Genomic DNA, 27,207 nt, shown 5'->3' on the forward strand with positions numbered 1-27,207 from the left:
TCTTAATGATTGGTGTATAACTCAGCCTTTTAATACAGACAGTGTGCCCCTGTATCATCCACAATAAACAGCTTCAACCAGCCTTTAAACTCTGTGTTAGATTCCCAATAATTACTGTATTATTGTGAATATAATTTTGACTTTGACAACATCGCTAGCTAGCAAGGGTTTCACGATAGAGGTGAGTAAGCGACTGAGGCTGTGTGAGGTAAACTGCTATCCGTGCTACTATCCATGCAAGAAAAGAAAACTCCAGCAAGTCTTCAACAACACCGTAAAAAGTCGCTAGATTTGTCGCTAGTTGCTTTTGACACCAAAAGTCCCCAGGAGGGTTTTGAAAGTTGCCAGATCTAGTGACAAAGTCACTAATTTGGCAACACTGAGGGATAGGTAGAAACGCAGAGTTTGGCATGGAAAACCTGCTAGCGAGAAGGTTAGTTTCACAGAGTAGGTTACCATGGAAACTTACCAAAAGGTTTTGTTAACTCTCTTTCTGGAACGAAATCCTTGGAGAAAGCCTCTTTTCAGGGTTAAACAACTCAAAGTTTTTACTAAACCTACTACCTGGAATACCCCCCAGGAAATTTTGACCAACACAAATTGTCTCTCCTGCAAAGGACTGGATTTAGATTTGGGATTTAGCAAGACTGACCCCTTCATGCCAGGACATGTTCTCCTTTGCTGCACAGGACAGGCTTGTTTGACTGTTTGCCTTTAACGCGTGTTGGTGGTCATAGGTAATGTACAGTTTGAGTATAGGGAAAGAGCCTCCATTCTGTTTTCACAGTGGTTTTTAAACAAGCCTTTGTTAGTGCTAAATGCAACAACACGTTAAGTCACTGTTATTGTCTAGAGTTTAATATATTGTACTTGAGGGGTGTAATGGGCTAGACCTAGCTGTTAAACAGCCTGGTGGGATAATTACTTGTATGTGAGCAGTCATGTACAATAGTAAAGGGTTTACAATAAAGGTGAAAGAGAACGTGTGTTGAACACAGACTGTCAGTGCAAAAATAAAGACTGTTTTTATTTTTTGAAAATTATTATTACTATAGATTTCTACCGGTATAAGTGAGTCAAAGACGGTCTTAATCTGTTAATATTTTATCTAACTGGCTGGAAGGTTAGTCCCTTCTGAGATGGAGCTAAGCATAGCCAACACTTAACCCTGTAAGGCCTGAATACAAATTTCAACATTTCCTTTAGGTCTCCAAAAAAACCATTTGCAAATCATATTTATTTTTGAACGACCACACATACATAACCAATGGGTCTTATTGTCTTGCCTTCCAAAGCTATTGGATAAATGTTGTCTTTCCAAATAAAAGGAAATCAGCAATTAAAGAGCTAAAGGTGACATTGTAATTTTATTACAAGGGGTCTTACAGGGTTAAACGAACAACATAAGTCTGTGCAAAACATTCCTGCAGAAAATTAACATCTGCCTGTCTCACAGGCACTTTTGCAGCCACAGTGTATCACATGCAAAACACTGTCGGGGCCAAATTCAAGGTCATCCAGGTGACGTGCAAGGTCCCATCCTCTATTTGCCATCCATATTGACAAAAAGCATCTACTGTAGTGGTGTAGAACGATCACGTGTCGAACCGTGCCACCAAAATCCTATTACTCCCTGGAGGAACTAGGCATGCGTACGCATCGACTGGAATTTCAGCGACAAACTTTTTTGGTAGGTTAGCACGGATCGTTCTAAAGATTCTAAAAAACTCTAAAGATTGTGTAGATTCCAGACTGTGGAGCGGGAATCATTTTCTAAAATACTCTTCGTGGTTCACCTTGCAGTCTAAGGGCCCTATCTTGCACCCAGCGCAATTGAGTCAACGACGCAAGTGTCATTCCTAGTTTGCACTCGACGCAAAGGCGACTTTTCCCTCCACAGACGCACATCGAAATGACTTTGCGCTCCCATGGGCAGTTCAGTGAAAAAGGAGGCGTGTTCCGGCGCAAACAATCCCAGGTGCTATCTTGCAGTTTCCGAAAAACAATTCCGCTATTGACCAGGGAAAACGTGGTCTCAAGTCAATGGCGCATTATTCCAATGCTATTTTAAGTGCGCAAACTTGGTCCGTGCGCACTGCTGGCGAGGCCAGGGTCTTCTTTCTGCGAAGCTATGTTACATTTTTGATTTATGGCGTGTTACATTTCTTCAATGACTATAAATGAAATGTCTATGTATGTGAACTTTATTTGTAATAACTGTGGAAATGTCCTCCCATGACTGTTTAACCAAAGCTAATTTCCCATACTATGTCATTTCTCTATCTTTAACAGCTCTGACGAGAACGTCGGTCTCCTCCTGTGAACCGCTCCTGGCGTGTGCCTGGCAAATACGCCATTATAATGGCAATTCGCCATGGAACAAGCGCTGCTCTTAAAGGGAATGTGAGATGATGCTCTGATTGCACGTTACGCCCAAACCACACCCATTAGTAATGTAGCTACTTCAGACCAACCCTTTTTAGATTTGCGCTAGGCGCAAAGTCATTTATCCCGCTGGCAAAATAACAACCAAGCGGAAGTCGCTCCCTCAAAGTTACTTGCGCTTTGCGATTTGATACTTGCGTTTCAGATCGTCAATATAGGGGGGTAAGTGTACTTCTGTAAATACAGTAATAGTGAAAATGTGCTAGACAACAATTATCAAAATAAATGTTGGAGAAAGTTTTCCCATTGTGTTGCAATAATTGTAGCTTGTAACCTTGTATTAAGCAGTAATTACAGTTGTACAGTAATACTTGCTAGCATAATTTGTTTAAAAACTACATTTGTTATAGATGTGAAGGATACAGAACCTTGTTCTGAGAATGTCAAAAATGTATTTTGTTAATTTTACCTGCTTGGCCACCTCATTGCTGCTTGCAGCTATATTTGTATATAGTTGGGTTAGGGTTCCATTTCCTCTTTTATATAATATCCTATGTTTACTATACACATTTCATTTGTTGTTTATTTCATACCCTCTGTTTAACATTCATAAATATGTATATAGTTTTTATAGGTAAACAATGGGTTAAACATGATGATGGCTGGGAAGTTTTTATTGACCTTGGTCTATTTAAGATTCCCACCAATCTGAGCCCCTTCCCTTAACCCACAAGCTGGCACTGTCTGACTTCAGAGGAAACGCCGATCCAATGTACTCAGATGTTCTCTTCTGTTGTTCTAGCCACATACTGCTGACAAGATTGAGACTGTGACTTTGTAATGGTATGAAAGAAAATGTTGGGACAATGACTTGGATAAAGCACGAGTGTCATAACAGACTAGGTGTGGTGAGTCTCAACAACTTGGATACTGCACGAGAGTGGCGTAACAAACTAGGTAGAAAAGGTAAGTATTACAAATATTTAACTTTATTTTTATTGTGAAAAGTTTTCACAACATCACATCAATGTGGATACCGCGCTAGAGTGGTGTACTAGACCAGACCAGGCTCGGCGAGTTACAACTTGGATACGGCACGAGAGTGACATAACAGACTAGATAGACAACGCAAGGGTTATAAGAAAATGTTTAACTTTATTTTTGAATTATGAAAAGTGGTCGCACCATGCACAATCTGGAGACAGCGCCAGGGATAACCCTCCTAACGCTGCCTCAATACATTGTCTATACACCCAATGCATGTGGTAACAGCACTGTGTGACTTAAGCAGACCCCTCTTACTCACTTTACTTAGTTGTTGTCATCATCAGCCTCTTCAAATTGCCGTTGAAGAGGTGGATCGCGACAGCGATCATGGAGACCTCTCACAATCGCCGGCGCCTCTTCTGTGTGGGGAGACATCGTCTTTTTTCAATCAGCAGAGTCACGAGTACCCTGCCAAGCTGCTTGAGGAAAAAACTCAAAATGTTGCACTTGCGAGGCACCCAGTTGGGGTTAACTTCTTCATATCACACAGGCATTGTTGGAGGAGAAGTCAATCATGTTGTTGAAGATGACGAGGGGCCAGCGGGCAGTATGTGACAACCTTACCTAGATCGTCTACACCTCCTTTGTTGCAGTTGTAGTCTAGAACGATGGTCGGTTTACCGTTGTCTCTGTCAACGATTTTGGCATCTGCTCATAAGTCAAACGTTCTAGTTTTTCTCGGTGAGGTAGTAAACAAGAGCGGTCGTGGGAGTGAAGGTGAACTGCGACGACAGCACCCGTCGCCTCTTCGTTGCTAGCAGCTCAGACAGGAGCTCAGACCTGTTCTTTCGGACCGTGCCAACCATGGTCATGAGGTTGCGTCCGAGTTCGCAAGAGGTGAATAAGTTGTCACACGTGACATTGCAATCCTTCAGGCCCTCTGCCATACTGAGCAATTGAAAATGTAACATTTGAAATGTGTTTTTAACACTGTCTGGCTGAAAAAGATCAATAAATTATTTCAAAACAGTATCTATTCTTAGGACAACATATTCGGACCCGCCCTTTTACGGCCTGCCGGTGCGTGAGATCATGTACTGGCATGGCCTGGCACGGACCCCGGTGTGCCCGCAGGCCACCTGCAGCGGTGAAGAGTCCATAAGACACGTCAAGTGGGACTGTCCTTATGCTGGGGTAGTGTGGGCCAGGGCGGGGGTGTTGCTGGGTAGGGTGGTCACGGGGTTTAGGCTCACATGGGTGAGGGTGGAGAGGGGTGTGGGGTGGTCGGGGGGAGGCGTAACCGCTTCCTCCTGTGGCTGATCATCAGCTTGTTTAAACGGGTGTTGTGGCAGGCGAGGAAGGAGTGGGTGCAGCGGGGGGTGGACTGGGGGGTGGAGGTGTGTCAAAAGGGTGGAGGATAGTTTAAGGGGGAGGGTGGGGGTCGACGTGCGGCGGTCGGGGATGCCCCTGATGGATTTGCCCCTGATGGATTTGTGAGGAAAAAAAGCAGGGTAAGGTTAGCGTTTGACACTAAGCGTGTCAAAGGGAGAAAAAAACGAGGGAGTGAGCGATTGGGGTTGGGGCTGGGGTTTTTGGGGTTGGGGCTGGGGTTTTTGGGGTTGGGGCTTGGGTTTTTGTGGCGATGAGGTGAAAAAAGGGGTTTGACGCGCGGCGGCGGAGGCGGCGGAGGCGGCGGAGCCCCGTCGGCCGGCGGCGTTTTCCCGCCCTTTTAGATATAAAAAAAAAAAAAAAAAAAAAAAACCTGAAGTGAGGTGAGTGACTTGAAATGGGGGAGACAGTGAGTGAGTGAGTGAGTGAGTGAGTGAGTGAGTGAGTGAGTGAGTGAGAGTGAAAGAGAGAGAGAGTGAAAGAGAGACAGTGAAAGAGAGAGAGTGAAAGAGAGAGAGTGAAAGAGAGAGAGAGTGAAAGCCCCTTTGCGGCCGGTGGCGTTTCCACGCCTTTTCCCGGAAAGGAAGGACGCCGCCGCGGACGAGCGAGCCAGGGCCAACGGAGGGGTCGGGAGCGGGCCGTTTGGGCGGTTTCAAAAAAAACGGTCACTCTGGCTCCCCTTCAGCACGCACAAGCCTTTCGCCTTTTACTAAAGACTTCCGTGGAGGGGAGCGCCGACGAGCGGGACGTGGTATTTTTGGTCGGCTTTGCCCGAGGGAGGGCAGAGCCTGATGGATTTGTGAGGAAAAAAAGCAGGGTAAGGTTAGCGTTGGGTGGCTGGGTGGGTGGGTGGGTGGGTGGGTGCGTGCGTGCGTGCGTGCGTGCAGGTCTTTTTGTCTTCCTTTTTCCTCTGCTTAATCCCGATCCCTTGGCCTTTTGGTCCCTGCTCCTTCCGTGGCCCGCTGGGCCTCTTGGTCCCTGCTTCCTCTTGGTCCCTGCTTCTTCTTGGTCCTCTTGGTCCCTGCTTCCTCTTGGTCCCTGCTTCCTCTTGGTCCCTGCTTCTTCTTGGTCCTCTTGGTCCCTGCTTCCTCTTGGTCCCTGCTTCCTCTTGGTCCCTGCTTCCTCTTGGTCCCTGCTTCTTCTTGGTCCTCTTGGTCCCTGCTTCCTCTTGGTCCCTGCTTCCTCTTGGTCCCTGCTTCCTCTTGGTCCCTGCTTCCTCTTGGTCCCTGCTTCCTCTTGGTCCCTGCTTCCTCTTGGTCCCTGCTTCTTCCTCCGTGGCCCGCTTGGCCTTTGCTTTTAGCTGCCGTCTTCTCGGTCCCCGCCGCCGCCGCTTCTTCTTCTTCCCCTGCGGCGTCGGCGTTTCCTTTTGGCTTCCGTCGTCGGGGCCGTTCTCGGTCCGGCGGTCGCCAGAGCGGCCGGCGCCCAAACGTCCCGGCCGGCGCACGGAGGCCCCGCGCGCGGGGGGCGCGGAGCAGTGCGGGTCATCGCTTCTCGGCCTTTTGGCTAAGATCAAGTGTAGTATCTGTTCTTATCAGTTTAATATCTGATACGTCCTCCATGCGAGGACAACATATTAAACGGATTTTTGCCACAGGGAGTCGGAACAGGGGCTCGCTCCGTCCGCTCCGCGCATCGCCCCGGTATTGCAGCGCCTCCGGGAAGGGTGCACTCTTTCTAAGCGTGTCAAAGGGAAAAAACGAGGGAGTGAGCGATTGGGGTTGGGGCTGGGGTTTTTGGGGTTGGGGCTGGGGTTTTTGGGGTTGGGGCTTGGGTTTTTGTGGCGATGAGGTGAAAAAAGGGGTTTGACGCGCGGCGGCGGAGGCGGCGGAGGCGGCGGAGCCCCGTCGGCCGGCGGCGTTTTCCCGCCCTTTTAGATATAAAAAAAAAAAAAAAAAAAAAAACCTGAAGTGAGGTGAGTGACTTGAAATGGGGGAGACAGTGAGTGAGTGAGTGAGTGAGTGAGTGAGTGAGTGAGTGAGTGAGTGAGAGTGAAAGAGAGAGAGAGTGAAAGAGAGACAGTGAAAGAGAGAGAGTGAAAGAGAGAGAGTGAAAGAGAGAGAGAGTGAAAGCCCCTTTGCGGCCGGTGGCGTTTCCACGCCTTTTCCCGGAAAGGAAGGACGCCGCCGCGGACGAGCGAGCCAGGGCCAACGGAGGGGTCGGGAGCGGGCCGTTTGGGCGGTTTCAAAAAAAACGGTCACTCTGGCTCCCCTTCAGCACGCACAAGCCTTTCGCCTTTTACTAAAGACTTCCGTGGAGGGGAGCGCCGACGAGCGGGACGTGGTATTTTTGGTCGGCTTTGCCCGAGGGAGGGCAGAGCCTGATGGATTTGTGAGGAAAAAAAGCAGGGTAAGGTTAGCGTTGGGTGGCTGGGTGGGTGGGTGGGTGGGTGGGTGCGTGCGTGCGTGCGTGCGTGCAGGTCTTTTTGTCTTCCTTTTTCCTCTGCTTAATCCCGATCCCTTGGCCTTTTGGTCCCTGCTCCTTCCGTGGCCCGCTGGGCCTCTTGGTCCCTGCTTCCTCTTGGTCCCTGCTTCTTCTTGGTCCTCTTGGTCCCTGCTTCCTCTTGGTCCCTGCTTCCTCTTGGTCCCTGCTTCTTCTTGGTCCTCTTGGTCCCTGCTTCCTCTTGGTCCCTGCTTCCTCTTGGTCCCTGCTTCCTCTTGGTCCCTGCTTCTTCTTGGTCCTCTTGGTCCCTGCTTCCTCTTGGTCCCTGCTTCCTCTTGGTCCCTGCTTCCTCTTGGTCCCTGCTTCCTCTTGGTCCCTGCTTCCTCTTGGTCCCTGCTTCCTCTTGGTCCCTGCTTCTTCCTCCGTGGCCCGCTTGGCCTTTGCTTTTAGCTGCCGTCTTCTCGGTCCCCGCCGCCGCCGCTTCTTCTTCTTCCCCTGCGGCGTCGGCGTTTCCTTTTGGCTTCCGTCGTCGGGGCCGTTCTCGGTCCGGCGGTCGCCAGAGCGGCCGGCGCCCAAACGTCCCGGCCGGCGCACGGAGGCCCCGCGCGCGGGGGGCGCGGAGCAGTGCGGGTCATCGCTTCTCGGCCTTTTGGCTAAGATCAAGTGTAGTATCTGTTCTTATCAGTTTAATATCTGATACGTCCTCCATGCGAGGACAACATATTAAACGGATTTTTGCCACAGGGAGTCGGAACAGGGGCTCGCTCCGTCCGCTCCGCGCATCGCCCCGGTATTGCAGCGCCTCCGGGAAGGGTGCACTCTTTCTAAGCGTGTCAAAGGGAAAAAACGAGGGAGTGAGCGATTGGGGTTGGGGCTGGGGTTTTTGGGGTTGGGGCTGGGGTTTTTGGGGTTGGGGCTTGGGTTTTTGTGGCGATGAGGTGAAAAAAGGGGTTTGACGCGCGGCGGCGGAGGCGGCGGAGGCGGCGGAGCCCCGTCGGCCGGCGGCGTTTTCCCGCCCTTTTAGATATAAAAAAAAAAAAAAAAAAAAAAACCTGAAGTGAGGTGAGTGACTTGAAATGGGGGAGACAGTGAGTGAGTGAGTGAGTGAGTGAGTGAGTGAGTGAGAGTGAAAGAGAGAGAGAGTGAAAGAGAGACAGTGAAAGAGAGAGAGTGAAAGAGAGAGAGTGAAAGAGAGAGAGAGTGAAAGCCCCTTTGCGGCCGGTGGCGTTTCCACGCCTTTTCCCGGAAAGGAAGGACGCCGCCGCGGACGAGCGAGCCAGGGCCAACGGAGGGGTCGGGAGCGGGCCGTTTGGGCGGTTTCAAAAAAAACGGTCACTCTGGCTCCCCTTCAGCACGCACAAGCCTTTCGCCTTTTACTAAAGACTTCCGTGGAGGGGAGCGCCGACGAGCGGGACGTGGTATTTTTGGTCGGCTTTGCCCGAGGGAGGGCAGAGCCTGATGGATTTGTGAGGAAAAAAAGCAGGGTAAGGTTAGCGTTGGGTGGCTGGGTGGGTGGGTGGGTGGGTGGGTGCGTGCGTGCGTGCGTGCGTGCAGGTCTTTTTGTCTTCCTTTTTCCTCTGCTTAATCCCGATCCCTTGGCCTTTTGGTCCCTGCTCCTTCCGTGGCCCGCTGGGCCTCTTGGTCCCTGCTTCCTCTTGGTCCCTGCTTCTTCTTGGTCCTCTTGGTCCCTGCTTCCTCTTGGTCCCTGCTTCCTCTTGGTCCCTGCTTCTTCTTGGTCCTCTTGGTCCCTGCTTCCTCTTGGTCCCTGCTTCCTCTTGGTCCCTGCTTCCTCTTGGTCCCTGCTTCTTCTTGGTCCTCTTGGTCCCTGCTTCCTCTTGGTCCCTGCTTCCTCTTGGTCCCTGCTTCCTCTTGGTCCCTGCTTCCTCTTGGTCCCTGCTTCCTCTTGGTCCCTGCTTCCTCTTGGTCCCTGCTTCTTCCTCCGTGGCCCGCTTGGCCTTTGCTTTTAGCTGCCGTCTTCTCGGTCCCCGCCGCCGCCGCTTCTTCTTCTTCCCCTGCGGCGTCGGCGTTTCCTTTTGGCTTCCGTCGTCGGGGCCGTTCTCGGTCCGGCGGTCGCCAGAGCGGCCGGCGCCCAAACGTCCCGGCCGGCGCACGGAGGCCCCGCGCGCGGGGGGCGCGGAGCAGTGCGGGTCATCGCTTCTCGGCCTTTTGGCTAAGATCAAGTGTAGTATCTGTTCTTATCAGTTTAATATCTGATACGTCCTCCATGCGAGGACAACATATTAAACGGATTTTTGCCACAGGGAGTCGGAACAGGGGCTCGCTCCGTCCGCTCCGCGCATCGCCCCGGTATTGCAGCGCCTCCGGGAAGGGTGCACTCTTTCTAAGCGTGTCAAAGGGAAAAAACGAGGGAGTGAGCGATTGGGGTTGGGGCTGGGGTTTTTGGGGTTGGGGCTGGGGTTTTTGGGGTTGGGGCTTGGGTTTTTGTGGCGATGAGGTGAAAAAAGGGGTTTGACGCGCGGCGGCGGAGGCGGCGGAGGCGGCGGAGCCCCGTCGGCCGGCGGCGTTTTCCCGCCCTTTTAGATATAAAAAAAAAAAAAAAAAAAACCTGAAGTGAGGTGAGTGACTTGAAATGGGGGAGACAGTGAGTGAGTGAGTGAGTGAGTGAGTGAGTGAGAGTGAAAGAGAGAGAGAGTGAAAGAGAGACAGTGAAAGAGAGAGAGTGAAAGAGAGAGAGTGAAAGAGAGAGAGAGTGAAAGCCCCTTTGCGGCCGGTGGCGTTTCCACGCCTTTTCCCGGAAAGGAAGGACGCCGCCGCGGACGAGCGAGCCAGGGCCAACGGAGGGGTCGGGAGCGGGCCGTTTGGGCGGTTTCAAAAAAAACGGTCACTCTGGCTCCCCTTCAGCACGCACAAGCCTTTCGCCTTTTACTAAAGACTTCCGTGGAGGGGAGCGCCGACGAGCGGGACGTGGTATTTTTGGTCGGCTTTGCCCGAGGGAGGGCAGAGCCTGATGGATTTGTGAGGAAAAAAAGCAGGGTAAGGTTAGCGTTGGGTGGCTGGGTGGGTGGGTGGGTGGGTGGGTGCGTGCGTGCGTGCGTGCGTGCAGGTCTTTTTGTCTTCCTTTTTCCTCTGCTTAATCCCGATCCCTTGGCCTTTTGGTCCCTGCTCCTTCCGTGGCCCGCTGGGCCTCTTGGTCCCTGCTTCCTCTTGGTCCCTGCTTCTTCTTGGTCCTCTTGGTCCCTGCTTCCTCTTGGTCCCTGCTTCCTCTTGGTCCCTGCTTCTTCTTGGTCCTCTTGGTCCCTGCTTCCTCTTGGTCCCTGCTTCCTCTTGGTCCCTGCTTCCTCTTGGTCCCTGCTTCTTCTTGGTCCTCTTGGTCCCTGCTTCCTCTTGGTCCCTGCTTCCTCTTGGTCCCTGCTTCCTCTTGGTCCCTGCTTCCTCTTGGTCCCTGCTTCCTCTTGGTCCCTGCTTCCTCTTGGTCCCTGCTTCTTCCTCCGTGGCCCGCTTGGCCTTTGCTTTTAGCTGCCGTCTTCTCGGTCCCCGCCGCCGCCGCTTCTTCTTCTTCCCCTGCGGCGTCGGCGTTTCCTTTTGGCTTCCGTCGTCGGGGCCGTTCTCGGTCCGGCGGTCGCCAGAGCGGCCGGCGCCCAAACGTCCCGGCCGGCGCACGGAGGCCCCGCGCGCGGGGGGCGCGGAGCAGTGCGGGTCATCGCTTCTCGGCCTTTTGGCTAAGATCAAGTGTAGTATCTGTTCTTATCAGTTTAATATCTGATACGTCCTCCATGCGAGGACAACATATTAAACGGATTTTTGCCACAGGGAGTCGGAACAGGGGCTCGCTCCGTCCGCTCCGCGCATCGCCCCGGTATTGCAGCGCCTCCGGGAAGGGTGCACTCTTTCTAAGCGTGTCAAAGGGAAAAAACGAGGGAGTGAGCGATTGGGGTTGGGGCTGGGGTTTTTGGGGTTGGGGCTGGGGTTTTTGGGGTTGGGGCTTGGGTTTTTGTGGCGATGAGGTGAAAAAAGGGGTTTGACGCGCGGCGGCGGAGGCGGCGGAGGCGGCGGAGCCCCGTCGGCCGGCGGCGTTTTCCCGCCCTTTTAGATATAAAAAAAAAAAAAAAAAAAAAAAACCTGAAGTGAGGTGAGTGACTTGAAATGGGGGAGACAGTGAGTGAGTGAGTGAGTGAGTGAGTGAGTGAGTGAGAGTGAAAGAGAGAGAGAGTGAAAGAGAGACAGTGAAAGAGAGAGAGTGAAAGAGAGAGAGTGAAAGAGAGAGAGAGTGAAAGCCCCTTTGCGGCCGGTGGCGTTTCCACGCCTTTTCCCGGAAAGGAAGGACGCCGCCGCGGACGAGCGAGCCAGGGCCAACGGAGGGGTCGGGAGCGGGCCGTTTGGGCGGTTTCAAAAAAAACGGTCACTCTGGCTCCCCTTCAGCACGCACAAGCCTTTCGCCTTTTACTAAAGACTTCCGTGGAGGGGAGCGCCGACGAGCGGGACGTGGTATTTTTGGTCGGCTTTGCCCGAGGGAGGGCAGAGCCTGATGGATTTGTGAGGAAAAAAAGCAGGGTAAGGTTAGCGTTGGGTGGCTGGGTGGGTGGGTGGGTGGGTGGGTGCGTGCGTGCGTGCGTGCGTGCAGGTCTTTTTGTCTTCCTTTTTCCTCTGCTTAATCCCGATCCCTTGGCCTTTTGGTCCCTGCTCCTTCCGTGGCCCGCTGGGCCTCTTGGTCCCTGCTTCCTCTTGGTCCCTGCTTCTTCTTGGTCCTCTTGGTCCCTGCTTCCTCTTGGTCCCTGCTTCCTCTTGGTCCCTGCTTCTTCTTGGTCCTCTTGGTCCCTGCTTCCTCTTGGTCCCTGCTTCCTCTTGGTCCCTGCTTCCTCTTGGTCCCTGCTTCTTCTTGGTCCTCTTGGTCCCTGCTTCCTCTTGGTCCCTGCTTCCTCTTGGTCCCTGCTTCCTCTTGGTCCCTGCTTCCTCTTGGTCCCTGCTTCCTCTTGGTCCCTGCTTCCTCTTGGTCCCTGCTTCTTCCTCCGTGGCCCGCTTGGCCTTTGCTTTTAGCTGCCGTCTTCTCGGTCCCCGCCGCCGCCGCTTCTTCTTCTTCCCCTGCGGCGTCGGCGTTTCCTTTTGGCTTCCGTCGTCGGGGCCGTTCTCGGTCCGGCGGTCGCCAGAGCGGCCGGCGCCCAAACGTCCCGGCCGGCGCACGGAGGCCCCGCGCGCGGGGGGCGCGGAGCAGTGCGGGTCATCGCTTCTCGGCCTTTTGGCTAAGATCAAGTGTAGTATCTGTTCTTATCAGTTTAATATCTGATACGTCCTCCATGCGAGGACAACATATTAAACGGATTTTTGCCACAGGGAGTCGGAACAGGGGCTCGCTCCGTCCGCTCCGCGCATCGCCCCGGTATTGCAGCGCCTCCGGGAAGGGTGCACTCTTTCTAAGCGTGTCAAAGGGAAAAAACGAGGGAGTGAGCGATTGGGGTTGGGGCTGGGGTTTTTGGGGTTGGGGCTGGGGTTTTTGGGGTTGGGGCTTGGGTTTTTGTGGCGATGAGGTGAAAAAAGGGGTTTGACGCGCGGCGGCGGAGGCGGCGGAGGCGGCGGAGCCCCGTCGGCCGGCGGCGTTTTCCCGCCCTTTTAGATATAAAAAAAAAAAAAAAAAAAAAAACCTGAAGTGAGGTGAGTGACTTGAAATGGGGGAGACAGTGAGTGAGTGAGTGAGTGAGTGAGTGAGTGAGTGAGAGTGAAAGAGAGAGAGAGTGAAAGAGAGACAGTGAAAGAGAGAGAGTGAAAGAGAGAGAGTGAAAGAGAGAGAGAGTGAAAGCCCCTTTGCGGCCGGTGGCGTTTCCACGCCTTTTCCCGGAAAGGAAGGACGCCGCCGCGGACGAGCGAGCCAGGGCCAACGGAGGGGTCGGGAGCGGGCCGTTTGGGCGGTTTCAAAAAAAACGGTCACTCTGGCTCCCCTTCAGCACGCACAAGCCTTTCGCCTTTTACTAAAGACTTCCGTGGAGGGGAGCGCCGACGAGCGGGACGTGGTATTTTTGGTCGGCTTTGCCCGAGGGAGGGCAGAGCCTGATGGATTTGTGAGGAAAAAAAGCAGGGTAAGGTTAGCGTTGGGTGGCTGGGTGGGTGGGTGGGTGGGTGGGTGCGTGCGTGCGTGCGTGCGTGCAGGTCTTTTTGTCTTCCTTTTTCCTCTGCTTAATCCCGATCCCTTGGCCTTTTGGTCCCTGCTCCTTCCGTGGCCCGCTGGGCCTCTTGGTCCCTGCTTCCTCTTGGTCCCTGCTTCTTCTTGGTCCTCTTGGTCCCTGCTTCCTCTTGGTCCCTGCTTCCTCTTGGTCCCTGCTTCTTCTTGGTCCTCTTGGTCCCTGCTTCCTCTTGGTCCCTGCTTCCTCTTGGTCCCTGCTTCCTCTTGGTCCCTGCTTCTTCTTGGTCCTCTTGGTCCCTGCTTCCTCTTGGTCCCTGCTTCCTCTTGGTCCCTGCTTCCTCTTGGTCCCTGCTTCCTCTTGGTCCCTGCTTCCTCTTGGTCCCTGCTTCCTCTTGGTCCCTGCTTCTTCCTCCGTGGCCCGCTTGGCCTTTGCTTTTAGCTGCCGTCTTCTCGGTCCCCGCCGCCGCCGCTTCTTCTTCTTCCCCTGCGGCGTCGGCGTTTCCTTTTGGCTTCCGTCGTCGGGGCCGTTCTCGGTCCGGCGGTCGCCAGAGCGGCCGGCGCCCAAACGTCCCGGCCGGCGCACGGAGGCCCCGCGCGCGGGGGGCGCGGAGCAGTGCGGGTCATCGCTTCTCGGCCTTTTGGCTAAGATCAAGTGTAGTATCTGTTCTTATCAGTTTAATATCTGATACGTCCTCCATGCGAGGACAACATATTAAACGGATTTTTGCCACAGGGAGTCGGAACAGGGGCTCGCTCCGTCCGCTCCGCGCATCGCCCCGGTATTGCAGCGCCTCCGGGAAGGGTGCACTCTTTCTAAGCGTGTCAAAGGGAAAAAACGAGGGAGTGAGCGATTGGGGTTGGGGCTGGGGTTTTTGGGGTTGGGGCTGGGGTTTTTGGGGTTGGGGCTTGGGTTTTTGTGGCGATGAGGTGAAAAAAGGGGTTTGACGCGCGGCGGCGGAGGCGGCGGAGGCGGCGGAGCCCCGTCGGCCGGCGGCGTTTTCCCGCCCTTTTAGATATAAAAAAAAAAAAAAAAAAAAAAACCTGAAGTGAGGTGAGTGACTTGAAATGGGGGAGACAGTGAGTGAGTGAGTGAGTGAGTGAGTGAGTGAGTGAGAGTGAAAGAGAGAGAGAGTGAAAGAGAGACAGTGAAAGAGAGAGAGTGAAAGAGAGAGAGTGAAAGAGAGAGAGAGTGAAAGCCCCTTTGCGGCCGGTGGCGTTTCCACGCCTTTTCCCGGAAAGGAAGGACGCCGCCGCGGACGAGCGAGCCAGGGCCAACGGAGGGGTCGGGAGCGGGCCGTTTGGGCGGTTTCAAAAAAAACGGTCACTCTGGCTCCCCTTCAGCACGCACAAGCCTTTCGCCTTTTACTAAAGACTTCCGTGGAGGGGAGCGCCGACGAGCGGGACGTGGTATTTTTGGTCGGCTTTGCCCGAGGGAGGGCAGAGCCTGATGGATTTGTGAGGAAAAAAAGCAGGGTAAGGTTAGCGTTGGGTGGCTGGGTGGGTGGGTGGGTGGGTGGGTGCGTGCGTGCGTGCGTGCGTGCAGGTCTTTTTGTCTTCCTTTTTCCTCTGCTTAATCCCGATCCCTTGGCCTTTTGGTCCCTGCTCCTTCCGTGGCCCGCTGGGCCTCTTGGTCCCTGCTTCCTCTTGGTCCCTGCTTCTTCTTGGTCCTCTTGGTCCCTGCTTCCTCTTGGTCCCTGCTTCCTCTTGGTCCCTGCTTCTTCTTGGTCCTCTTGGTCCCTGCTTCCTCTTGGTCCCTGCTTCCTCTTGGTCCCTGCTTCCTCTTGGTCCCTGCTTCTTCTTGGTCCTCTTGGTCCCTGCTTCCTCTTGGTCCCTGCTTCCTCTTGGTCCCTGCTTCCTCTTGGTCCCTGCTTCCTCTTGGTCCCTGCTTCCTCTTGGTCCCTGCTTCCTCTTGGTCCCTGCTTCTTCCTCCGTGGCCCGCTTGGCCTTTGCTTTTAGCTGCCGTCTTCTCGGTCCCCGCCGCCGCCGCTTCTTCTTCTTCCCCTGCGGCGTCGGCGTTTCCTTTTGGCTTCCGTCGTCGGGGCCGTTCTCGGTCCGGCGGTCGCCAGAGCGGCCGGCGCCCAAACGTCCCGGCCGGCGCACGGAGGCCCCGCGCGCGGGGGGCGCGGAGCAGTGCGGGTCATCGCTTCTCGGCCTTTTGGCTAAGATCAAGTGTAGTATCTGTTCTTATCAGTTTAATATCTGATACGTCCTCCATGCGAGGACAACATATTAAACGGATTTTTGCCACAGGGAGTCGGAACAGGGGCTCGCTCCGTCCGCTCCGCGCATCGCCCCGGTATTGCAGCGCCTCCGGGAAGGGTGCACTCTTTCTAAGCGTGTCAAAGGGAAAAAACGAGGGAGTGAGCGATTGGGGTTGGGGCTGGGGTTTTTGGGGTTGGGGCTGGGGTTTTTGGGGTTGGGGCTTGGGTTTTTGTGGCGATGAGGTGAAAAAAGGGGTTTGACGCGCGGCGGCGGAGGCGGCGGAGGCGGCGGAGCCCCGTCGGCCGGCGGCGTTTTCCCGCCCTTTTAGATATAAAAAAAAAAAAAAAAAAAAAACCTGAAGTGAGGTGAGTGACTTGAAATGGGGGAGACAGTGAGTGAGTGAGTGAGTGAGTGAGTGAGTGAGTGAGAGTGAAAGAGAGAGAGAGTGAAAGAGAGACAGTGAAAGAGAGAGAGTGAAAGAGAGAGAGTGAAAGAGAGAGAGAGTGAAAGCCCCTTTGCGGCCGGTGGCGTTTCCACGCCTTTTCCCGGAAAGGAAGGACGCCGCCGCGGACGAGCGAGCCAGGGCCAACGGAGGGGTCGGGAGCGGGCCGTTTGGGCGGTTTCAAAAAAAACGGTCACTCTGGCTCCCCTTCAGCACGCACAAGCCTTTCGCCTTTTACTAAAGACTTCCGTGGAGGGGAGCGCCGACGAGCGGGACGTGGTATTTTTGGTCGGCTTTGCCCGAGGGAGGGCAGAGCCTGATGGATTTGTGAGGAAAAAAAGCAGGGTAAGGTTAGCGTTGGGTGGCTGGGTGGGTGGGTGGGTGGGTGGGTGCGTGCGTGCGTGCGTGCGTGCAGGTCTTTTTGTCTTCCTTTTTCCTCTGCTTAATCCCGATCCCTTGGCCTTTTGGTCCCTGCTCCTTCCGTGGCCCGCTGGGCCTCTTGGTCCCTGCTTCCTCTTGGTCCCTGCTTCTTCTTGGTCCTCTTGGTCCCTGCTTCCTCTTGGTCCCTGCTTCCTCTTGGTCCCTGCTTCTTCTTGGTCCTCTTGGTCCCTGCTTCCTCTTGGTCCCTGCTTCCTCTTGGTCCCTGCTTCCTCTTGGTCCCTGCTTCTTCTTGGTCCTCTTGGTCCCTGCTTCCTCTTGGTCCCTGCTTCCTCTTGGTCCCTGCTTCCTCTTGGTCCCTGCTTCCTCTTGGTCCCTGCTTCCTCTTGGTCCCTGCTTCCTCTTGGTCCCTGCTTCTTCCTCCGTGGCCCGCTTGGCCTTTGCTTTTAGCTGCCGTCTTCTCGGTCCCCGCCGCCGCCGCTTCTTCTTCTTCCCCTGCGGCGTCGGCGTTTCCTTTTGGCTTCCGTCGTCGGGGCCGTTCTCGGTCCGGCGGTCGCCAGAGCGGCCGGCGCCCAAACGTCCCGGCCGGCGCACGGAGGCCCCGCGCGCGGGGGGCGCGGAGCAGTGCGGGTCATCGCTTCTCGGCCTTTTGGCTAAGATCAAGTGTAGTATCTGTTCTTATCAGTTTAATATCTGATACGTCCTCCATGCGAGGACAACATATTAAACGGATTTTTGCCACAGGGAGTCGGAACAGGGGCTCGCTCCGTCCGCTCCGCGCATCGCCCCGGTATTGCAGCGCCTCCGGGAAGGGTGCACTCTTTCTAAGCGTGTCAAAGGGAAAAAACGAGGGAGTGAGCGATTGGGGTTGGGGCTGGGGTTTTTGGGGTTGGGGCTGGGGTTTTTGGGGTTGGGGCTTGGGTTTTTGTGGCGATGAGGTGAAAAAAGGGGTTTGACGCGCGGCGGCGGAGGCGGCGGAGGCGGCGGAGCCCCGTCGGCCGGCGGCGTTTTCCCGCCCTTTTAGATATAAAAAAAAAAAAAAAAAAAAAAAAAAACCTGAAGTGAGGTGAGTGACTTGAAATGGGGGAGACAGTGAGTGAGTGAGTGAGTGAGTGAGTGAGTGAGTGAGAGTGAAAGAGAGAGAGAGTGAAAGAGAGACAGTGAAAGAGAGAGAGTGAAAGAGAGAGAGTGAAAGAGAGAGAGAGTGAAAGCCCCTTTGCGGCCGGTGGCGTTTCCACGCCTTTTCCCGGAAAGGAAGGACGCCGCCGCGGACGAGCGAGCCAGGGCCAACGGAGGGGTCGGGAGCGGGCCGTTTGGGCGGTTTCAAAAAAAACGGTCACTCTGGCTCCCCTTCAGCACGCACAAGCCTTTCGCCTTTTACTAAAGACTTCCGTGGAGGGGAGCGCCGACGAGCGGGACGTGGTATTTTTGGTCGGCTTTGCCCGAGGGAGGGCAGAGCCTGATGGATTTGTGAGGAAAAAAAGCAGGGTAAGGTTAGCGTTGGGTGGCTGGGTGGGTGGGTGGGTGGGTGGGTGCGTGCGTGCGTGCGTGCGTGCAGGTCTTTTTGTCTTCCTTTTTCCTCTGCTTAATCCCGATCCCTTGGCCTTTTGGTCCCTGCTCCTTCCGTGGCCCGCTGGGCCTCTTGGTCCCTGCTTCCTCTTGGTCCCTGCTTCTTCTTGGTCCTCTTGGTCCCTGCTTCCTCTTGGTCCCTGCTTCCTCTTGGTCCCTGCTTCTTCTTGGTCCTCTTGGTCCCTGCTTCCTCTTGGTCCCTGCTTCCTCTTGGTCCCTGCTTCCTCTTGGTCCCTGCTTCTTCTTGGTCCTCTTGGTCCCTGCTTCCTCTTGGTCCCTGCTTCCTCTTGGTCCCTGCTTCCTCTTGGTCCCTGCTTCCTCTTGGTCCCTGCTTCCTCTTGGTCCCTGCTTCCTCTTGGTCCCTGCTTCTTCCTCCGTGGCCCGCTTGGCCTTTGCTTTTAGCTGCCGTCTTCTCGGTCCCCGCCGCCGCCGCTTCTTCTTCTTCCCCTGCGGCGTCGGCGTTTCCTTTTGGCTTCCGTCGTCGGGGCCGTTCTCGGTCCGGCGGTCGCCAGAGCGGCCGGCGCCCAAACGTCCCGGCCGGCGCACGGAGGCCCCGCGCGCGGGGGGCGCGGAGCAGTGCGGGTCATCGCTTCTCGGCCTTTTGGCTAAGATCAAGTGTAGTATCTGTTCTTATCAGTTTAATATCTGATACGTCCTCCATGCGAGGACAACATATTAAACGGATTTTTGCCACAGGGAGTCGGAACAGGGGCTCGCTCCGTCCGCTCCGCGCATCGCCCCGGTATTGCAGCGCCTCCGGGAAGGGTGCACTCTTTCTAAGCGTGTCAAAGGGAAAAAACGAGGGAGTGAGCGATTGGGGTTGGGGCTGGGGTTTTTGGGGTTGGGGCTGGGGTTTTTGGGGTTGGGGCTTGGGTTTTTGTGGCGATGAGGTGAAAAAAGGGGTTTGACGCGCGGCGGCGGAGGCGGCGGAGGCGGCGGAGCCCCGTCGGCCGGCGGCGTTTTCCCGCCCTTTTAGATATAAAAAAAAAAAAAAAAAAAAAACCTGAAGTGAGGTGAGTGACTTGAAATGGGGGAGACAGTGAGTGAGTGAGTGAGTGAGTGAGTGAGTGAGTGAGAGTGAAAGAGAGAGAGAGTGAAAGAGAGACAGTGAAAGAGAGAGAGTGAAAGAGAGAGAGTGAAAGAGAGAGAGAGTGAAAGCCCCTTTGCGGCCGGTGGCGTTTCCACGCCTTTTCCCGGAAAGGAAGGACGCCGCCGCGGACGAGCGAGCCAGGGCCAACGGAGGGGTCGGGAGCGGGCCGTTTGGGCGGTTTCAAAAAAAACGGTCACTCTGGCTCCCCTTCAGCACGCACAAGCCTTTCGCCTTTTACTAAAGACTTCCGTGGAGGGGAGCGCCGACGAGCGGGACGTGGTATTTTTGGTCGGCTTTGCCCGAGGGAGGGCAGAGCCTGATGGATTTGTGAGGAAAAAAAGCAGGGTAAGGTTAGCGTTGGGTGGCTGGGTGGGTGGGTGGGTGGGTGGGTGCGTGCGTGCGTGCGTGCGTGCAGGTCTTTTTGTCTTCCTTTTTCCTCTGCTTAATCCCGATCCCTTGGCCTTTTGGTCCCTGCTCCTTCCGTGGCCCGCTGGGCCTCTTGGTCCCTGCTTCCTCTTGGTCCCTGCTTCTTCTTGGTCCTCTTGGTCCCTGCTTCCTCTTGGTCCCTGCTTCCTCTTGGTCCCTGCTTCTTCTTGGTCCTCTTGGTCCCTGCTTCCTCTTGGTCCCTGCTTCCTCTTGGTCCCTGCTTCCTCTTGGTCCCTGCTTCTTCTTGGTCCTCTTGGTCCCTGCTTCCTCTTGGTCCCTGCTTCCTCTTGGTCCCTGCTTCCTCTTGGTCCCTGCTTCCTCTTGGTCCCTGCTTCCTCTTGGTCCCTGCTTCCTCTTGGTCCCTGCTTCCTCTTGGTCCCTGCTTCTTCCTCCGTGGCCCGCTTGGCCTTTGCTTTTAGCTGCCGTCTTCTCGGTCCCCGCCGCCGCCGCTTCTTCTTCTTCCCCTGCGGCGTCGGCGTTTCCTTTTGGCTTCCGTCGTCGGGGCCGTTCTCGGTCCGGCGGTCGCCAGAGCGGCCGGCGCCCAAACGTCCCGGCCGGCGCACGGAGGCCCCGCGCGCGGGGGGCGCGGAGCAGTGCGGGTCATCGCTTCTCGGCCTTTTGGCTAAGATCAAGTGTAGTATCTGTTCTTATCAGTTTAATATCTGATACGTCCTCCATGCGAGGACAACATATTAAACGGATTTTTGCCACAGGGAGTCGGAACAGGGGCTCGCTCCGTCCGCTCCGCGCATCGCCCCGGTATTGCAGCGCCTCCGGGAAGGGTGCACTCTTTCTAAGCGTGTCAAAGGGAAAAAACGAGGGAGTGAGCGATTGGGGTTGGGGCTGGGGTTTTTGGGGTTGGGGCTGGGGTTTTTGGGGTTGGGGCTTGGGTTTTTGTGGCGATGAGGTGAAAAAAGGGGTTTGACGCGCGGCGGCGGAGGCGGCGGAGGCGGCGGAGCCCCGTCGGCCGGCGGCGTTTTCCCGCCCTTTTAGATATAAAAAAAAAAAAAAAAAAAAAAAAACCTGAAGTGAGGTGAGTGACTTGAAATGGGGGAGACAGTGAGTGAGTGAGTGAGTGAGTGAGTGAGTGAGTGAGAGTGAAAGAGAGAGAGAGTGAAAGAGAGACAGTGAAAGAGAGAGAGTGAAAGAGAGAGAGTGAAAGAGAGAGAGAGTGAAAGCCCCTTTGCGGCCGGTGGCGTTTCCACGCCTTTTCCCGGAAAGGAAGGACGCCGCCGCGGACGAGCGAGCCAGGGCCAACGGAGGGGTCGGGAGCGGGCCGTTTGGGCGGTTTCAAAAAAAACGGTCACTCTGGCTCCCCTTCAGCACGCACAAGCCTTTCGCCTTTTACTAAAGACTTCCGTGGAGGGGAGCGCCGACGAGCGGGACGTGGTATTTTTGGTCGGCTTTGCCCGAGGGAGGGCAGAGCCTGATGGATTTGTGAGGAAAAAAAGCAGGGTAAGGTTAGCGTTGGGTGGCTGGGTGGGTGGGTGGGTGGGTGGGTGCGTGCGTGCGTGCGTGCGTGCAGGTCTTTTTGTCTTCCTTTTTCCTCTGCTTAATCCCGATCCCTTGGCCTTTTGGTCCCTGCTCCTTCCGTGGCCCGCTGGGCCTCTTGGTCCCTGCTTCCTCTTGGTCCCTGCTTCTTCTTGGTCCTCTTGGTCCCTGCTTCCTCTTGGTCCCTGCTTCCTCTTGGTCCCTGCTTCTTCTTGGTCCTCTTGGTCCCTGCTTCCTCTTGGTCCCTGCTTCCTCTTGGTCCCTGCTTCCTCTTGGTCCCTGCTTCTTCTTGGTCCTCTTGGTCCCTGCTTCCTCTTGGTCCCTGCTTCCTCTTGGTCCCTGCTTCCTCTTGGTCCCTGCTTCCTCTTGGTCCCTGCTTCCTCTTGGTCCCTGCTTCCTCTTGGTCCCTGCTTCTTCCTCCGTGGCCCGCTTGGCCTTTGCTTTTAGCTGCCGTCTTCTCGGTCCCCGCCGCCGCCGCTTCTTCTTCTTCCCCTGCGGCGTCGGCGTTTCCTTTTGGCTTCCGTCGTCGGGGCCGTTCTCGGTCCGGCGGTCGCCAGAGCGGCCGGCGCCCAAACGTCCCGGCCGGCGCACGGAGGCCCCGCGCGCGGGGGGCGCGGAGCAGTGCGGGTCATCGCTTCTCGGCCTTTTGGCTAAGATCAAGTGTAGTATCTGTTCTTATCAGTTTAATATCTGATACGTCCTCCATGCGAGGACAACATATTAAACGGATTTTTGCCACAGGGAGTCGGAACAGGGGCTCGCTCCGTCCGCTCCGCGCATCGCCCCGGTATTGCAGCGCCTCCGGGAAGGGTGCACTCTTTCTAAGCGTGTCAAAGGGAAAAAACGAGGGAGTGAGCGATTGGGGTTGGGGCTGGGGTTTTTGGGGTTGGGGCTGGGGTTTTTGGGGTTGGGGCTTGGGTTTTTGTGGCGATGAGGTGAAAAAAGGGGTTTGACGCGCGGCGGCGGAGGCGGCGGAGGCGGCGGAGCCCCGTCGGCCGGCGGCGTTTTCCCGCCCTTTTAGATATAAAAAAAAAAAAAAAAAAAAAAACCTGAAGTGAGGTGAGTGACTTGAAATGGGGGAGACAGTGAGTGAGTGAGTGAGTGAGTGAGTGAGTGAGTGAGAGTGAAAGAGAGAGAGAGTGAAAGAGAGACAGTGAAAGAGAGAGAGTGAAAGAGAGAGAGTGAAAGAGAGAGAGAGTGAAAGCCCCTTTGCGGCCGGTGGCGTTTCCACGCCTTTTCCCGGAAAGGAAGGACGCCGCCGCGGACGAGCGAGCCAGGGCCAACGGAGGGGTCGGGAGCGGGCCGTTTGGGCGGTTTCAAAAAAAACGGTCACTCTGGCTCCCCTTCAGCACGCACAAGCCTTTCGCCTTTTACTAAAGACTTCCGTGGAGGGGAGCGCCGACGAGCGGGACGTGGTATTTTTGGTCGGCTTTGCCCGAGGGAGGGCAGAGCCTGATGGATTTGTGAGGAAAAAAAGCAGGGTAAGGTTAGCGTTGGGTGGCTGGGTGGGTGGGTGGGTGGGTGGGTGCGTGCGTGCGTGCGTGCGTGCAGGTCTTTTTGTCTTCCTTTTTCCTCTGCTTAATCCCGATCCCTTGGCCTTTTGGTCCCTGCTCCTTCCGTGGCCCGCTGGGCCTCTTGGTCCCTGCTTCCTCTTGGTCCCTGCTTCTTCTTGGTCCTCTTGGTCCCTGCTTCCTCTTGGTCCCTGCTTCCTCTTGGTCCCTGCTTCTTCTTGGTCCTCTTGGTCCCTGCTTCCTCTTGGTCCCTGCTTCCTCTTGGTCCCTGCTTCCTCTTGGTCCCTGCTTCTTCTTGGTCCTCTTGGTCCCTGCTTCCTCTTGGTCCCTGCTTCCTCTTGGTCCCTGCTTCCTCTTGGTCCCTGCTTCCTCTTGGTCCCTGCTTCCTCTTGGTCCCTGCTTCCTCTTGGTCCCTGCTTCTTCCTCCGTGGCCCGCTTGGCCTTTGCTTTTAGCTGCCGTCTTCTCGGTCCCCGCCGCCGCCGCTTCTTCTTCTTCCCCTGCGGCGTCGGCGTTTCCTTTTGGCTTCCGTCGTCGGGGCCGTTCTCGGTCCGGCGGTCGCCAGAGCGGCCGGCGCCCAAACGTCCCGGCCGGCGCACGGAGGCCCCGCGCGCGGGGGGCGCGGAGCAGTGCGGGTCATCGCTTCTCGGCCTTTTGGCTAAGATCAAGTGTAGTATCTGTTCTTATCAGTTTAATATCTGATACGTCCTCCATGCGAGGACAACATATTAAACGGATTTTTGCCACAGGGAGTCGGAACAGGGGCTCGCTCCGTCCGCTCCGCGCATCGCCCCGGTATTGCAGCGCCTCCGGGAAGGGTGCACTCTTTCTAAGCGTGTCAAAGGGAAAAAACGAGGGAGTGAGCGATTGGGGTTGGGGCTGGGGTTTTTGGGGTTGGGGCTGGGGTTTTTGGGGTTGGGGCTTGGGTTTTTGTGGCGATGAGGTGAAAAAAGGGGTTTGACGCGCGGCGGCGGAGGCGGCGGAGGCGGCGGAGCCCCGTCGGCCGGCGGCGTTTTCCCGCCCTTTTAGATATAAAAAAAAAAAAAAAAAAAAAAACCTGAAGTGAGGTGAGTGACTTGAAATGGGGGAGACAGTGAGTGAGTGAGTGAGTGAGTGAGTGAGTGAGTGAGAGTGAAAGAGAGAGAGAGTGAAAGAGAGACAGTGAAAGAGAGAGAGTGAAAGAGAGAGAGTGAAAGAGAGAGAGAGTGAAAGCCCCTTTGCGGCCGGTGGCGTTTCCACGCCTTTTCCCGGAAAGGAAGGACGCCGCCGCGGACGAGCGAGCCAGGGCCAACGGAGGGGTCGGGAGCGGGCCGTTTGGGCGGTTTCAAAAAAAACGGTCACTCTGGCTCCCCTTCAGCACGCACAAGCCTTTCGCCTTTTACTAAAGACTTCCGTGGAGGGGAGCGCCGACGAGCGGGACGTGGTATTTTTGGTCGGCTTTGCCCGAGGGAGGGCAGAGCCTGATGGATTTGTGAGGAAAAAAAGCAGGGTAAGGTTAGCGTTGGGTGGCTGGGTGGGTGGGTGGGTGGGTGGGTGCGTGCGTGCGTGCGTGCGTGCAGGTCTTTTTGTCTTCCTTTTTCCTCTGCTTAATCCCGATCCCTTGGCCTTTTGGTCCCTGCTCCTTCCGTGGCCCGCTGGGCCTCTTGGTCCCTGCTTCCTCTTGGTCCCTGCTTCTTCTTGGTCCTCTTGGTCCCTGCTTCCTCTTGGTCCCTGCTTCCTCTTGGTCCCTGCTTCTTCTTGGTCCTCTTGGTCCCTGCTTCCTCTTGGTCCCTGCTTCCTCTTGGTCCCTGCTTCCTCTTGGTCCCTGCTTCTTCTTGGTCCTCTTGGTCCCTGCTTCCTCTTGGTCCCTGCTTCCTCTTGGTCCCTGCTTCCTCTTGGTCCCTGCTTCCTCTTGGTCCCTGCTTCCTCTTGGTCCCTGCTTCCTCTTGGTCCCTGCTTCTTCCTCCGTGGCCCGCTTGGCCTTTGCTTTTAGCTGCCGTCTTCTCGGTCCCCGCCGCCGCCGCTTCTTCTTCTTCCCCTGCGGCGTCGGCGTTTCCTTTTGGCTTCCGTCGTCGGGGCCGTTCTCGGTCCGGCGGTCGCCAGAGCGGCCGGCGCCCAAACGTCCCGGCCGGCGCACGGAGGCCCCGCGCGCGGGGGGCGCGGAGCAGTGCGGGTCATCGCTTCTCGGCCTTTTGGCTAAGATCAAGTGTAGTATCTGTTCTTATCAGTTTAATATCTGATACGTCCTCCATGCGAGGACAACATATTAAACGGATTTTTGCCACAGGGAGTCGGAACAGGGGCTCGCTCCGTCCGCTCCGCGCATCGCCCCGGTATTGCAGCGCCTCCGGGAAGGGTGCACTCTTTCTAAGCGTGTCAAAGGGAAAAAACGAGGGAGTGAGCGATTGGGGTTGGGGCTGGGGTTTTTGGGGTTGGGGCTGGGGTTTTTGGGGTTGGGGCTTGGGTTTTTGTGGCGATGAGGTGAAAAAAGGGGTTTGACGCGCGGCGGCGGAGGCGGCGGAGGCGGCGGAGCCCCGTCGGCCGGCGGCGTTTTCCCGCCCTTTTAGATATAAAAAAAAAAAAAAAAAAAAAACCTGAAGTGAGGTGAGTGACTTGAAATGGGGGAGACAGTGAGTGAGTGAGTGAGTGAGTGAGTGAGTGAGTGAGAGTGAAAGAGAGAGAGAGTGAAAGAGAGACAGTGAAAGAGAGAGAGTGAAAGAGAGAGAGTGAAAGAGAGAGAGAGTGAAAGCCCCTTTGCGGCCGGTGGCGTTTCCACGCCTTTTCCCGGAAAGGAAGGACGCCGCCGCGGACGAGCGAGCCAGGGCCAACGGAGGGGTCGGGAGCGGGCCGTTTGGGCGGTTTCAAAAAAAACGGTCACTCTGGCTCCCCTTCAGCACGCACAAGCCTTTCGCCTTTTACTAAAGACTTCCGTGGAGGGGAGCGCCGACGAGCGGGACGTGGTATTTTTGGTCGGCTTTGCCCGAGGGAGGGCAGAGCCTGATGGATTTGTGAGGAAAAAAAGCAGGGTAAGGTTAGCGTTGGGTGGCTGGGTGGGTGGGTGGGTGGGTGGGTGCGTGCGTGCGTGCGTGCGTGCAGGTCTTTTTGTCTTCCTTTTTCCTCTGCTTAATCCCGATCCCTTGGCCTTTTGGTCCCTGCTCCTTCCGTGGCCCGCTGGGCCTCTTGGTCCCTGCTTCCTCTTGGTCCCTGCTTCTTCTTGGTCCTCTTGGTCCCTGCTTCCTCTTGGTCCCTGCTTCCTCTTGGTCCCTGCTTCTTCTTGGTCCTCTTGGTCCCTGCTTCCTCTTGGTCCCTGCTTCCTCTTGGTCCCTGCTTCCTCTTGGTCCCTGCTTCTTCTTGGTCCTCTTGGTCCCTGCTTCCTCTTGGTCCCTGCTTCCTCTTGGTCCCTGCTTCCTCTTGGTCCCTGCTTCCTCTTGGTCCCTGCTTCCTCTTGGTCCCTGCTTCCTCTTGGTCCCTGCTTCCTCTTGGTCCCTGCTTCTTCTTGGTCCTCTTGGTCCCTGCTTCCTCTTGGTCCCTGCTTCCTCTTGGTCCCTGCTTCCTCTTGGTCCCTGCTTCCTCTTGGTCCCTGCTTCCTCTTGGTCCCTGCTTCCTCTTGGTCCCTGCTTCTTCTTGGTCCTCTTGGTCCCTGCTTCCTCTTGGTCCCTGCTTCCTCTTGGTCCCTGCTTCCTCTTGGTCCCTGCTTCTTCTTGGTCCTCTTGGTCCCTGCTTCCTCTTGGTCCCTGCTTCCTCTTGGTCCCTGCTTCCTCTTGGTCCCTGCTTCCTCTTGGTCCCTGCTTCCTCTTGGTCCCTGCTTCCTCTTGGTCCCTGCTTCTTCCTCCGTGGCCCGCTTGGCCTTTGCTTTTAGCTGCCGTCTTCTCGGTCCCCGCCGCCGCCGCTTCTTCTTCTTCCCCTGCGGCGTCGGCGTTTCCTTTTGGCTTCCGTCGTCGGGGCCGTTCTCGGTCCGGCGGTCGCCAGAGCGGCCGGCGCCCAAACGTCCCGGCCGGCGCACGGAGGCCCCGCGCGCGGGGGGCGCGGAGCAGTGCGGGTCATCGCTTCTCGGCCTTTTGGCTAAGATCAAGTGTAGTATCTGTTCTTATCAGTTTAATATCTGATACGTCCTCCATGCGAGGACAACATATTAAACGGATTTTTGCCACAGGGAGTCGGAACAGGGGCTCGCTCCGTCCGCTCCGCGCATCGCCCCGGTATTGCAGCGCCTCCGGGAAGGGTGCACTCTTTCTAAGCGTGTCAAAGGGAAAAAACGAGGGAGTGAGCGATTGGGGTTGGGGCTGGGGTTTTTGGGGTTGGGGCTGGGGTTTTTGGGGTTGGGGCTTGGGTTTTTGTGGCGATGAGGTGAAAAAAGGGGTTTGACGCGCGGCGGCGGAGGCGGCGGAGGCGGCGGAGCCCCGTCGGCCGGCGGCGTTTTCCCGCCCTTTTAGATATAAAAAAAAAAAAAAAAAAAAAAAACCTGAAGTGAGGTGAGTGACTTGAAATGGGGGAGACAGTGAGTGAGTGAGTGAGTGAGTGAGTGAGTGAGTGAGAGTGAAAGAGAGAGAGAGTGAAAGAGAGACAGTGAAAGAGAGAGAGTGAAAGAGAGAGAGTGAAAGAGAGAGAGAGTGAAAGCCCCTTTGCGGCCGGTGGCGTTTCCACGCCTTTTCCCGGAAAGGAAGGACGCCGCCGCGGACGAGCGAGCCAGGGCCAACGGAGGGGTCGGGAGCGGGCCGTTTGGGCGGTTTCAAAAAAAACGGTCACTCTGGCTCCCCTTCAGCACGCACAAGCCTTTCGCCTTTTACTAAAGACTTCCGTGGAGGGGAGCGCCGACGAGCGGGACGTGGTATTTTTGGTCGGCTTTGCCCGAGGGAGGGCAGAGCCTGATGGATTTGTGAGGAAAAAAAGCAGGGTAAGGTTAGCGTT

The 27,207-nt window shown here is 55.9% G+C and overlaps 29 non-coding genes across 29 annotated transcripts; all 29 read left to right on the forward strand.

Annotated features, from left to right (window-relative positions):
- Nucleotides 1–5,426: 5,426 nt before the first annotated feature.
- Nucleotides 5,427–5,545, forward strand: LOC146227254 (U5 spliceosomal RNA). The gene has a single exon (XR_014750559.1). It is a non-coding gene; the product is annotated as a U5 spliceosomal RNA (small nuclear RNA).
- Nucleotides 5,546–6,244: 699 nt separating this feature from the next.
- LOC146227255 (U2 spliceosomal RNA) lies at nt 6,245–6,435 on the forward strand. The gene has a single exon (XR_014750632.1). It is a non-coding gene; the product is annotated as a U2 spliceosomal RNA (small nuclear RNA).
- A 520-nt stretch (nt 6,436–6,955) lies between these two features.
- Nucleotides 6,956–7,074, forward strand: LOC146227256 (U5 spliceosomal RNA). Its single transcript, XR_014750561.1, has one exon. It is a non-coding gene; the product is annotated as a U5 spliceosomal RNA (small nuclear RNA).
- A 699-nt stretch (nt 7,075–7,773) lies between these two features.
- On the forward strand, nt 7,774–7,964 carry LOC146227257 (U2 spliceosomal RNA). Its single transcript, XR_014750633.1, has one exon. It is a non-coding gene; the product is annotated as a U2 spliceosomal RNA (small nuclear RNA).
- A 508-nt stretch (nt 7,965–8,472) lies between these two features.
- LOC146227258 (U5 spliceosomal RNA) lies at nt 8,473–8,591 on the forward strand. Its single transcript, XR_014750562.1, has one exon. It is a non-coding gene; the product is annotated as a U5 spliceosomal RNA (small nuclear RNA).
- A 699-nt stretch (nt 8,592–9,290) lies between these two features.
- On the forward strand, nt 9,291–9,481 carry LOC146227259 (U2 spliceosomal RNA). Its single transcript, XR_014750634.1, has one exon. It is a non-coding gene; the product is annotated as a U2 spliceosomal RNA (small nuclear RNA).
- Nucleotides 9,482–9,982: 501 nt separating this feature from the next.
- On the forward strand, nt 9,983–10,101 carry LOC146227260 (U5 spliceosomal RNA). Its single transcript, XR_014750563.1, has one exon. It is a non-coding gene; the product is annotated as a U5 spliceosomal RNA (small nuclear RNA).
- Nucleotides 10,102–10,800: 699 nt separating this feature from the next.
- Nucleotides 10,801–10,991, forward strand: LOC146227261 (U2 spliceosomal RNA). The gene has a single exon (XR_014750635.1). It is a non-coding gene; the product is annotated as a U2 spliceosomal RNA (small nuclear RNA).
- Nucleotides 10,992–11,500: 509 nt separating this feature from the next.
- Nucleotides 11,501–11,619, forward strand: LOC146227262 (U5 spliceosomal RNA). The gene has a single exon (XR_014750564.1). It is a non-coding gene; the product is annotated as a U5 spliceosomal RNA (small nuclear RNA).
- Nucleotides 11,620–12,318: 699 nt separating this feature from the next.
- Nucleotides 12,319–12,509, forward strand: LOC146227263 (U2 spliceosomal RNA). Its single transcript, XR_014750636.1, has one exon. It is a non-coding gene; the product is annotated as a U2 spliceosomal RNA (small nuclear RNA).
- Nucleotides 12,510–13,017: 508 nt separating this feature from the next.
- LOC146227264 (U5 spliceosomal RNA) lies at nt 13,018–13,136 on the forward strand. The gene has a single exon (XR_014750565.1). It is a non-coding gene; the product is annotated as a U5 spliceosomal RNA (small nuclear RNA).
- Nucleotides 13,137–13,835: 699 nt separating this feature from the next.
- On the forward strand, nt 13,836–14,026 carry LOC146227265 (U2 spliceosomal RNA). Its single transcript, XR_014750638.1, has one exon. It is a non-coding gene; the product is annotated as a U2 spliceosomal RNA (small nuclear RNA).
- A 508-nt stretch (nt 14,027–14,534) lies between these two features.
- On the forward strand, nt 14,535–14,653 carry LOC146227266 (U5 spliceosomal RNA). Its single transcript, XR_014750566.1, has one exon. It is a non-coding gene; the product is annotated as a U5 spliceosomal RNA (small nuclear RNA).
- A 699-nt stretch (nt 14,654–15,352) lies between these two features.
- On the forward strand, nt 15,353–15,543 carry LOC146227267 (U2 spliceosomal RNA). Its single transcript, XR_014750639.1, has one exon. It is a non-coding gene; the product is annotated as a U2 spliceosomal RNA (small nuclear RNA).
- Nucleotides 15,544–16,050: 507 nt separating this feature from the next.
- LOC146227268 (U5 spliceosomal RNA) lies at nt 16,051–16,169 on the forward strand. The gene has a single exon (XR_014750567.1). It is a non-coding gene; the product is annotated as a U5 spliceosomal RNA (small nuclear RNA).
- Nucleotides 16,170–16,868: 699 nt separating this feature from the next.
- LOC146227269 (U2 spliceosomal RNA) lies at nt 16,869–17,059 on the forward strand. The gene has a single exon (XR_014750640.1). It is a non-coding gene; the product is annotated as a U2 spliceosomal RNA (small nuclear RNA).
- A 512-nt stretch (nt 17,060–17,571) lies between these two features.
- LOC146227270 (U5 spliceosomal RNA) lies at nt 17,572–17,690 on the forward strand. The gene has a single exon (XR_014750568.1). It is a non-coding gene; the product is annotated as a U5 spliceosomal RNA (small nuclear RNA).
- A 699-nt stretch (nt 17,691–18,389) lies between these two features.
- Nucleotides 18,390–18,580, forward strand: LOC146227271 (U2 spliceosomal RNA). The gene has a single exon (XR_014750641.1). It is a non-coding gene; the product is annotated as a U2 spliceosomal RNA (small nuclear RNA).
- A 507-nt stretch (nt 18,581–19,087) lies between these two features.
- Nucleotides 19,088–19,206, forward strand: LOC146227272 (U5 spliceosomal RNA). The gene has a single exon (XR_014750569.1). It is a non-coding gene; the product is annotated as a U5 spliceosomal RNA (small nuclear RNA).
- A 716-nt stretch (nt 19,207–19,922) lies between these two features.
- Nucleotides 19,923–20,113, forward strand: LOC146227273 (U2 spliceosomal RNA). Its single transcript, XR_014750642.1, has one exon. It is a non-coding gene; the product is annotated as a U2 spliceosomal RNA (small nuclear RNA).
- A 510-nt stretch (nt 20,114–20,623) lies between these two features.
- LOC146227274 (U5 spliceosomal RNA) lies at nt 20,624–20,742 on the forward strand. The gene has a single exon (XR_014750570.1). It is a non-coding gene; the product is annotated as a U5 spliceosomal RNA (small nuclear RNA).
- Nucleotides 20,743–21,441: 699 nt separating this feature from the next.
- Nucleotides 21,442–21,632, forward strand: LOC146227275 (U2 spliceosomal RNA). Its single transcript, XR_014750643.1, has one exon. It is a non-coding gene; the product is annotated as a U2 spliceosomal RNA (small nuclear RNA).
- A 508-nt stretch (nt 21,633–22,140) lies between these two features.
- LOC146227276 (U5 spliceosomal RNA) lies at nt 22,141–22,259 on the forward strand. The gene has a single exon (XR_014750572.1). It is a non-coding gene; the product is annotated as a U5 spliceosomal RNA (small nuclear RNA).
- Nucleotides 22,260–22,958: 699 nt separating this feature from the next.
- On the forward strand, nt 22,959–23,149 carry LOC146227277 (U2 spliceosomal RNA). Its single transcript, XR_014750644.1, has one exon. It is a non-coding gene; the product is annotated as a U2 spliceosomal RNA (small nuclear RNA).
- Nucleotides 23,150–23,657: 508 nt separating this feature from the next.
- LOC146227278 (U5 spliceosomal RNA) lies at nt 23,658–23,776 on the forward strand. The gene has a single exon (XR_014750573.1). It is a non-coding gene; the product is annotated as a U5 spliceosomal RNA (small nuclear RNA).
- A 699-nt stretch (nt 23,777–24,475) lies between these two features.
- LOC146227279 (U2 spliceosomal RNA) lies at nt 24,476–24,666 on the forward strand. Its single transcript, XR_014750645.1, has one exon. It is a non-coding gene; the product is annotated as a U2 spliceosomal RNA (small nuclear RNA).
- Nucleotides 24,667–25,173: 507 nt separating this feature from the next.
- LOC146227280 (U5 spliceosomal RNA) lies at nt 25,174–25,292 on the forward strand. The gene has a single exon (XR_014750574.1). It is a non-coding gene; the product is annotated as a U5 spliceosomal RNA (small nuclear RNA).
- A 1,049-nt stretch (nt 25,293–26,341) lies between these two features.
- Nucleotides 26,342–26,532, forward strand: LOC146227281 (U2 spliceosomal RNA). Its single transcript, XR_014750646.1, has one exon. It is a non-coding gene; the product is annotated as a U2 spliceosomal RNA (small nuclear RNA).
- A 509-nt stretch (nt 26,533–27,041) lies between these two features.
- LOC146227282 (U5 spliceosomal RNA) lies at nt 27,042–27,160 on the forward strand. Its single transcript, XR_014750575.1, has one exon. It is a non-coding gene; the product is annotated as a U5 spliceosomal RNA (small nuclear RNA).
- The last annotated feature ends 47 nt before the right edge of the window (nt 27,161–27,207 follow it).

The sequence above is a fragment of the Hypomesus nipponensis genome, chromosome 25 (genome assembly GCF_054491055.1).
Source record: "Hypomesus nipponensis isolate SF chromosome 25, ASM5449105v1, whole genome shotgun sequence".
NCBI classification, from domain to species: domain Eukaryota; kingdom Metazoa; phylum Chordata; class Actinopteri; order Osmeriformes; family Osmeridae; genus Hypomesus; species Hypomesus nipponensis.